The 10406-nt window shown below is 42.6% G+C and overlaps 1 long non-coding RNA gene across 1 annotated transcript; it reads right to left on the reverse strand.

Annotated features, from left to right (window-relative positions):
* Nucleotides 1-899: 899 nt before the first annotated feature.
* On the reverse strand, nt 900-2163 carry LOC112572792. Its single transcript, XR_003101069.1, has 2 exons — nt 2124-2163; nt 900-1939 (listed from the first exon to the last, which is right to left on the reverse strand). It is a non-coding gene; the product is annotated as an uncharacterized LOC112572792 (long non-coding RNA).
* Nucleotides 2164-10406: the final 8243 nt, after the last annotated feature.

A 10406-nucleotide genomic window follows, 5' to 3' on the forward strand; every position in this document is an offset into this window, starting at 1 on the left:
GAAGCCTCTCTGTTATTGTAAACACTTGTCTTGAAGCACCAGATGCAGACAACAAACATCCATACGAACCTGAAGCATACAGTCCACCTGAAAGCGGCTGTGACTAATGGAAACTAAGGGTGAAGGTCGCGGAAGAGCTACCAAATGGATTCTCCTTCCCTAGAGAAGTCAACCGGTGACGACGTCACTGCCAGTCCTTCCTTGATGCTCTGATCACGTCTGTGTCGTCTGTAAGGTCACGCCTGCCCCGCCCTCACCTCACCCCTACCCTCACCCACGTCTTCCCACCTTCTTCCGGAGACAGAGGCACGCACACCACCACGAGAGTCCAAGAAGCCAATGACTCGTGAGGGTGCTTATCTCCCCTGGGATTATCCACCTTAGTCGATTATAAGTAGTAGACAAGAAATGGATATTTCTGAAGGGGTCAGTGTTGATGTTCATTATATCCTTTCTTTGTTTGTTTGTTCTTCTATAGGTTTCAGATACTGACACAAACGGACAAACGCGCACACCCACACACAATCCCATCCCCACCCGCTTCTCACTTAATCACACAATCTTTCTCTCGGCGATGCTCCGCCTTCTCTTTCTCATTGCATCTGTTTTTATTGACTACCACTCCTCTCTGCCTGTCAGCCCCTCGTTCTTGTTTAGTTTTGTTTGTGAGCGTGCATTGTGAGTCTCCCTCTCTCATTTGTTTCAGTTGTGTGTGCACATGATACTGGAGGAACGAACAAACATTGTTGTGTACACTCTGTCTACGTTTTCTAAAAATTTTCTGGAATCTGATAATCAGATAACATGTGCGCATTACTCACTTCAAAACGTGTTATCATTTCTGAGAGTTTTGCAGGATGTTTTAGACCGTTCTTGACAAATGATTCCACGAAAAACCATCTTCCTCCATTTTGTATATGTCACACGACAAATTTTTGAAAATCTTGCACAACCAGTTGATAAACCTGACGTATAAATATGGTTATGATGTTGCTATTTTATAATCACTTACACCGACTGCTGAGAATTGAACACCAAGTCCCTGCCTGACAAGCATCAAACATCTCAGGGCATCTCTCCTCCCCTCCTCACCATCATTAGCCATTTCAGCAATTAACAACTCTTAGGTCTTTGTCTGATTAATAAACTCTAAGCATTCTTCTTTACACACATAGTTGACAACATTCGTTTCCATCTACAAGACTTTGTATTATGTGAACTATGTTGTTTGTCGAGTGTACTGTCTGCGATGTAAGGTCGAGGCTGGAGACGTAGCACGTGATGTGAAGACTACGTGGTCATGATTTTCCCACGTAGTGGCGTGATGACAGAAAAAAGTGAAAAGACCTGTTGGAGCACCACACGATGATTGAAGGTAATAAGAAATAGGAAACCCGGCTTGATGGCTTCATCAGGGAAGTGATCACAGTTGACTCTCTTGGGATGTCTCTGTCTCAGTTCGAAATTCATTTCTTAGGTTACTACGCCGCAGTCAAGCAGCTGTTTTCTTCGTCCTCCTACTTCCTTCTGTTCTTAAAGACCTTACCGAGCGGTGAAGATTCCACGCACAAAAGGGAATCGTTTCATATCACTTCGATGAGAAAGTAAATAAAGACTGTTTGTTTCATCTTCTTCAATCGGCGTGCAAACCCACGTGACCTCACTTAATGATCTCACTAGTTCGCTCCTAGTAAAGATGGTTGAGCACAGATGATGCGGACTGTACAGAAAATACACCAGTTGAAGGGAATGTTGCGGAAGACACAAGAAAACAACCTCTTGGCATTGTTTACATGTTTATTGTAAGACATCCTGAGTTGACTCTGTAGCAATACTAGGTCAGAGTTCAGCTGAGTTCATCGAAACTGACGTCACAAGAGAGGTTGACGTCAACTGGTACTGACGCGTGCGAGGATGACGTCAGAGAACAAGCAGACGACTGGAAGATAACATGGAGGCTAGATCAAAATAAAGCTTACTGATACATGGTGTCAGATGTGACATGTCATTCGCGAGATATAGGACTTGCTGACTACGGATAAAAATCGTCAACTGAGACAATAAATAAATTTGTATTTCAGTCATTGAAATGTACAGAATACATTTATATTCTATCTACCAACCTGAATCTGTGTAAATTCGGATCTTCCGACCTGGTCTGTAATAACTCTTGCAGCTCTTCAGAGAGAGTGACCTCCCTTCGCCTCATTAACTTGTGAGTGACTGCTCTTTATTTTTCCTTCTTCTGAGTCTTTAACTGTTTCTTTCCTCTCTTTCCCATTCCTTAGTTGCTTTGTTTCTTTTTCATTCCTTTCTTACTCTCTCTGATCCTTTTAAGAATTAAAGGCCAGCCTTTAAAAACTATTTATGAATGAGAAGGTGTAGTAATAAATAATTTAAAATATTAATTTCTAAACTCTAAGTAAAAACCTTCATTCCATTCTTGAAACGCACGCCCACCTTTGAGCATGCCAAGTCTCATGAGGATTTTAAAAAGAGGTCAAAACTTCATTTTTGGCAAACAGTAAACTTAGGTTAACAGACTTGGCAGCGCCTCATTAGCATGTGATTAAAGGTCTTACTTTAACGGCTTGGTGTTTAAAATGCATGTCAGTCCTACTGTGCTTCTGAACAAAATAAGTTCAACATTGGCGACGCGTTTTAACAACATTCAGATGATATGGATCATGAGATTATAACAGATAATGGATAGGTTTTCTCATTTGCTTCTTCACACCATTATCTTTTTTTAGAAGTGATTCGCAGTGTCCAGAACAAGACATGTGGAAGGCAGAGCCCATTCATCCCTCCTTCTGTCTCAACCTCCCCTTAAATACCAGACTTTCATTTGTGATAAGCAGCTGCTAGGTAGCCAGGGGGAGTTTTCCAGCTTCAAACAACGGCTTTCTACTACCCGCATGAGTAGACCAAGTATCAGGTCACTGAACTTGTCCGAAGTTGATTGGTTTTAAAAACCAAAAAATATTAAAAGTACGTGAATAAAGAAGATCTGCAAACCGTTTCTGAGCAACGTCAGACTACATGGTGGGCTATATACGTAGTCCGCCTCGTCTGAATGTTTTATATGACGTGGATACTTTCAAGTGGCTCACCCTGTCTAAACCTTTCTCCACTGCAGTGAAAACGTAGATACGTTATAAAAATTTCTTTAAAATTTACATTAATATGAAACATTATCCTTTTCAGCATTGTACTAGCGATATTCTTTAGAGTAGAGACAAAAGACTTGTAAAAAGGACATAATTATAATGTGTTTATCTTGTCTTGCATTGTCGTTAAAATACTGTACATGTACTTACAGATGAAGTGTTTTAAGGGTTTTCATTACAAGACATTTTGGTGGAGGGCTGGGGCGGGATGCTGGTCGATATAAGCCCGCCCTTGTTTGCAGCTTGGGTCGATGCTTACCGAGACATCCTCGCCCTCTAGGGAAGATGTCCGAGGGTATCAGTTTAGAGGTCGAGGCTGAAGTCTGCCACCGACTCTTTAAGCCCCAGGAAGCAGTGTTTTGGGAAACATTCGATGCCGCGTGTTTAACGGATCCCCCTAGAAATAGTTCCAGACCACATTCATTTGGTCGACTGGAATCTTTCTTATTACCCTTCTTATTGTCCTCATCGGAGTCCTGGCTTCTTTCAGCAGCTATTTGTGCAAAGGGAGATTATCCCCACCTCCTTGACAAGATCGATGGCCTGTACTGTCCTCCGGGTCAGCTCGTGCTTTACCAGGGGTGTCAGTCAGGGAGGGAAGGGGTGAAGCCGTTCACAATCTGAAGATCTCCAGGCTGAAACTAAATCATGACGATTGGCGAACTACCCCTGGGTTCGTGGAGGTCGTCAAACCTCAAACTTGCATCACTGGACTGCTGGCAGACGATTTTCCCCCTGTTAACTACTAAAACGAGGCTGAAGTATACAATGCTTCCGGTTTAGTCACATTCTTTGTTGAGGCTCGCCGAGACTAACAGAGGAGAACTTCGCACGAGGCTAAGCGTTGGTCTTGGCGGACAGACAGCAATCCACCTCTATGGACAAATCACGAGGCTGGGCATGGGATAGAATATGGAACAAACAAAGAAAACATCGTAAGAGGTTTCGTGAGAACCTTTCAACTGCTAGGACGATCTGTCAGCTGATTGTCCTACGCGAACAGAACTATCTCGATCATGTCGAATTAGTAAAACGAAAAAGCATCATTTATTGTTACATAATTTTAAATTTCCTGTTTCTGAAGTATCTCCTTCAGATAAATAGCATTATCGTGCAGTCGTTGAGGCAAGCGATTGCTACGTTAAGGATCAAACTTGAGATTGGCGATCCATACATGGATCAAACGATCGGCATTAAAACCAAATCAGCCAATCTGTGACCGCAGTTTGAAGAAATGGAAGAAAGAGTCGGAGATGGGAGAACTGGAAGCATCAGAAGGGAGGCTGTCAGGTGGGATGCTGGGAGGTGGGCTGCTGTGAAAGGGAGACTGTGCCGGGGAGTAGGTTGTGTCAGGCTGGAGTTTGGGCAGATCGGTGTATTTTTGTATGTCCATGCTTCAATCCTAAGTTTTCTTTCTTCTTCCTTTTACATTTTAAAACTAGAGGTACATCAGTGACATTAAACAACACATCTCTTTATACAACGTAGACTAGACATGTCTTCATCCTACATTCATTAAGCCATAGTCTTAATATTACCAACATTAAACTATACACGTCCTTTTTACACTTGAATCCATCCACATATTCCCCGACAGTTGTTTCAGATGTATTGTGTTTCACTTTTGACATTTTGTTTAATCGGTGTATATGAAACTCCATCTGAAATGGTCTGTAATCAGCTCAGTCTTGCCGCCAAGAGTTATGCTTTTGTTCACATATTACGCCTGCACTTGGGAGAGAGGGAAGGGCAAAGGTCACTTCCCTCTACAACCCCTGACCCACAACCCCGCCACTCCTACGCCCCTAGTCCCCAGGGACAAGAATGGTGTGGTGGCAGACAAGGAGAGGACCTATGATGTTGCTCTTTTGTGGTCGATAACGCCATCCTTCCCGGCATGCATGCGGCCGCTAGGTGGCGTTGCAGCCGGTAAATAACGATAATGTCCGATCGCAGACTGCATCAATATTTACCTCGTTAGTAGACCGAACAGTTTCGCTGAGAGGTTTCTACCAATCCGACCAAGGACCGAGAAGAGTGGGTGGTCTAATTAGGTAAATAGCGGGACACACCACAGAGTCAAGCCCTGGTCTATAAATAGCCTGGGGTCACTTGCTGGGGTCGTCGTCTTTGTTGTCTGGTGGTCAGTGAGGGGGGAGGTGAGGTGTTCTGTCTCTTGTAAACAACAACAGATTGTTTGCGATTGCGTGTTCTGTGTTTTGATAGCTCGGAACTGATGCTCGGCTTCCAAACATTGAAAGTCGTGGATTTGAGCCATTGTTGACATCTCGTACATCTCTCTTACTTTCTGTATGTGTTCTCTCTCTTTTCTCTCTCATCCACACACTCTTTTCTTTCTTTCTTTCTTTCTTTCTTTCTTTCTTTCTTTCTTTCTTTCTTTCTTTCTTTCTTTCTTTCTTTCTTTCTTTCTTTCTTTCTTTCTTTTTTTCTTTCTTTCTTTCTTTCTCTCTCTCTCTTATATACACACACGCGTTCTGACAGAAGGAGAGTGGGAGAGGAGAAGAGAGGTATACAGACACACGGACACACACATACACGAGCATGCACAGGCGCACAATTTTCTAAACCCATTGAACGCATTTCGTGATTTTGCAAGAACCAGGAAGATCATGATATTTTTTTTTCAAGATGACTCAACTAAGAAACATTTTCTCATCTTCATCCCTCCAATCCCCAAACTCGTACATTCTCTATGCATGCTGCTGCTGCCAGAGAGAGAGAGAGGGACAGGAGAGAGATTATTTTTTAAACACTTTTCTAAGCCTTAAAAGTAATAAATCGGCGTGCGTGTTAGACATTAAACTAAAAGCAAGCCGTTTGCTATGTCCTCGGCTGAACTTCATTGCGAACTGAAAAGCGACGTCGTGCGAACTGCGCATGCGTGTGTATATGTGTGTATGTGTTTGTCTACGTCAGTATAGTCGTGGATACATGTGTGTGTGTGTTCTCCACAGCTGCTTCCAGCTTTCCCTAGGGGAAGGTACTTCTAGCAGCACAGACGTAGCTTATCAGCCAGGCATACAACGTGTTTACGTTTCTTGCAAAGTCTATGTCCAGTATCAGACAACGTTTATATCCAGTATCCACTACGTCCATGTCCAGTATCAAACAACATTTATTAGAACCTTTGTCCAATGTCCAATGTCCATGTCCAATATCAAAGTAAGTCCATGCTCAGCATCAAACTACGTCTATGTCCAATATCAAACTACGTCTATGTCCAATATCAAACTACGTCCATGTCCAATATCAAACTACGTCCATGTCCAATATCAAACTACGTCCATTCAGCATCAAACAACGTCTACGTCAAGTATCAAAGTCTGACTCCAGTCCTGTGCACAGGTCCGTGGTCTCTGGTCGATTAACATCAGGCCTGACAGTTGTGGACACGGCAGACGGAGCAACAACCCCGGGTAATGATAGGGGTGCCAGTTTAGACTTCGTCTGCCAGTTAACTTACCCCGAGCTCATTTCCGTCGGTGTCAATTAGATCACTACCTCCCTCCTACCCGGAACTGCTGTAAATGTCGCCCGACAGTTGGTGGCTACTTCCTGTCCACCTTTCCACGTGCGTCAGACGCCAGCCGCAGAAACGACAGCACGGCGCATGCGCTGTGGCAGGGACTTGGTTTTACCTGTAAAGGTGTCAGGGAGAGAAAGTGAGCACCATTCACCATCAACCCACAATTGTTGATTGTCAAAACATTTCTGATAATGAAACGATTCTTGTGTGATCTGTCAGCAGCGAGCATCACTGAGAAGTGTGTACTTCCATGGAATGTAGCAAACCAAATAAAAGATGAACTATTTCCGTTAAAAGTGTGTATTCCAGTGGCAAACAAAATATTACATTAGAAAAACAAAAGACTGTTCACTTGATCAATTAAAAAGTGTCAAATAAACGGCTGCATACTTTTGTTTCCAGTTAAAAATCCACAAAATTATCTAAAACCGTTAAAGTTCTAAGACATAATCCTCGCTGTACTACATTTATTTTTGTTTGTTGATTCTTCGTTCGGGTGAGAAAAGGTTGTGCACTTTTACTGATTTTAATTTAATCGTTTCTGAGCACCTAAGGACAGCATTTCTGCTCTTTTATGAGGAAAGATAGCCCGATGGAATAATATTAGAAGGTTCATCTAGTTCAGCCTCTTGTCTCCATGACACATCATGAGCCGGGTTCGATTTTGGAGTAGCATAAAATAAGGGTAACTAATGTCATTGAGATAAATTTCTTCCAATTCTGGAAAGTTTTGACATCTTCAAAACCAGATCAGCTCACCATGGCGAGTTCAAATGAGTCCTCGCAGGTTTTAACACACTTGCGATGAATGGTTGTTGTTGTTGTTATTATTATTATTATTATTATTATTATTATTATTATTATTATTATTATTATTATTATTATTATTATTATTATTGTGATGCTAAGTACAAGATGCTGCTTCACCAAAGTAAATAAATCTTCTCAAGATGCACACCTACAAACATAATTAAACAGATTTCAGTCAGTAACATTGACGTCAGACTTGTACATGGAATATATTTAGCCTGTCAAGGCCTCAGGCAATGTATGGTGGAGCCATATGTTCTTTGTATCTCTGTACAAAATGTCACCTTTGACCTTTTTCTGTGCATGGTGATGTTTGTAGATTTGGAGACAAAATGGAGGGTGTACTTAGCACCCTGCTAGTCTTGTAAAAACTAATAGCAGCAGAGCATGTACCCACTAGTCTACAAGCCCTACTCTTGTCCACAAGGATGCCCCTACCCGCCTGCTAGCCTGAGTGAGCTGTCGTATGACGGTTGGAAGCTTGAGAGCGTGTATCCAGTTTCCAGGCAGGCGGGGAACAGAGAGGTTACATCGATTTGCCATGCAGTTGCAGCTTTCAATGCTTGAAACATCCGATCAGGTTTCAGCGTCTGCTTTCTCCCCTCCTTCCCTCCGCGAGACGCTACGTCAGCTTGTGTATCCCATAATTTAGCAGCAAGATGTAAACTGTCCCTGCACTCTGACCCCCACAGTACTGAGAATCACAATGAAGTGCAAATAAGCGGTCTGAAAAATTAAGGTTTGTTAGTGGGTATGATCGTGAAAAAATCATTAGATGCTTCCAGGAGTGTGGATGTATTTCTCCTGGACAGCTGACTGGTGTCACGTGATCCACCACTGGCGCGAGAGACCTGCAACATCCATTTTTGTTTGATATTGCTGTGTCCACAGTGTCACGAAGCCCTTTACATGTTTGTTTTCCTGTTGTCCTTCATTGAATCATTTCCATTGTTTCAGTTCCCGTAAAAAGTCAAACTATCGTTGTTTACCAGTTTCAGATACGCCTCCTTCATTGACAGTTTAGTGCCGTGTAAATAGTTTCAAATCGTTGAGATTAACATGGTATAAAATACTATTTCACAAATTTCCTGTCTTCTCAAGATATATACATGCAAACATCACCATGCACAAAGAAGTTACAAACACAGACTTAATAAATTTACATGGATATGTTTAGGTTGTCAAACTAATGAGCGATCTATGGCTCTATGCTAATTAGTCCTCTCCCTGGCCACTGTCCCAAGTTGGACCTCTTCCTGTGCAAAGTGATGTTTGTGAATCTTGAGAACTGAAGGGTATTAAACATTGGAAAAAAGTATTTTATACTAAACCCAACCTAATGAAAAAAGAAAAATGCTGCTGACTAGACCTTTAACCCTTTAGTTTTTTTTTTTCTCTCTCCCTCCGTTTATTCGTTGTTACGTGACTGTCAACTTAGCGGAAAGCGACAAAGCTTCTCTCTTCCAGTCTTCTGTGAATTGCAACAGCAGCAGCCACCATCGAGATGGATTGTGTGGTCTGGTCCCATGATTTTCACTTCGTGATGCGGAAATATGGATTGAGGCATTGGAGTTGGGAGGAGAAGGGAAAACAATTAATGTGTCATGGGATTTTAGCTAGCTTTGTTGTCCTCCGACTTATCCTCCTTCCCTCTGTGTGTGTGTTAGAGAAAAGGAAAAGAGAGATGGTAGAAGATAACGAAAACAAATAATTACTTGCTTACAAGAGATTAACAATTAAAAAAGATAAAACAAGGTAATCAATTAAAATGTGAATAAATATTATTTTTAGTTCTAGTAGCAAAGAGGTAGGAAGAAATCGCAGGGATTGGAGTTCGATGTTTGAAGGGAGTACGATACAACACTGGGGACTGTCGCTGTCTGGTCTTTGACACTGACTGGACATCCATGTGTTTGGATGCCCGTATGTTCACAGAGAGCTTGCCCACGTGCGTTGATGGTCAGTTCCAACATGTCTGATGACGACATTGGTGATGTGAGAGGAAACCTGACCTCACGCGTGCACGTGAGTGCAAGTAGTTGCACGCAGACTTCCTCGGTTCCAGAAATGAGTGACCTTTGACCTGTGCACGGTATTGTTGGTGTTATGTGTGTCTTTCTTGTTTTGTTGTTTTTTGTGTTTTGTTGTTGTTTTTATGTACAGCACTTTGATGCACTGATGGTTGGGAAATAAATCATTTTTATGAGTATGAGCATGTCTGTGCAAATATCGGGCTAGAAGCATTTAGCACGAACTTCTATCTGTGTGCGTGTTCGCGTGTCTGCATGTACGCTCGTCTTATCGATGTTTGTGTCTGATATTCCTGCAACGTTTGTGAAGGATCACACTTAGGGCTTTCTCTGTGTGTGTATGTGTATATATATATGTGTGTGTGTCTGTGTGTATATGAGCGCGCGCGTGTGAGTGTGAGTGCGCGCGTGTGAGAGAGTGTGTGTGTGCGCGCTCACGAGCGAACGATTGTGTATGTCCGTGCTGTGTGCATGTGTGGCCAGCAGGCCTGTCCGTGTGTCCGTGTGTCCGTGTGTCCGTGTGCACGTGCATGTAAGCCTGCACGCATGCAGACATTGATTTATGTGCGCGAGGCGAGAGATTAGGAGAGCCCACCCTGGAGGATTGCTTGCTGCAATATTGAATCCATGTACGAAGTGGACCATTCATCACCACTCCATCCTGGCCAGGCTTTCAGTCTCTTCTCTCCATCCTCAGCCTACATCCTCGAACGACCATAAAATAGACAACATGTTCAAAGCAGATATCAAACTTCAAACAGATTTTTCTTTAAATCCACAAACACTTGCACTTGCTTCTCATTGCCACTGACGACAAGAAAATCATTTGATGTTGTGTGTTATGTAACA

This window comes from Pomacea canaliculata, linkage group LG9 (genome assembly GCF_003073045.1).
Source record: "Pomacea canaliculata isolate SZHN2017 linkage group LG9, ASM307304v1, whole genome shotgun sequence".
NCBI lineage: Eukaryota > Metazoa > Mollusca > Gastropoda > Architaenioglossa > Ampullariidae > Pomacea > Pomacea canaliculata.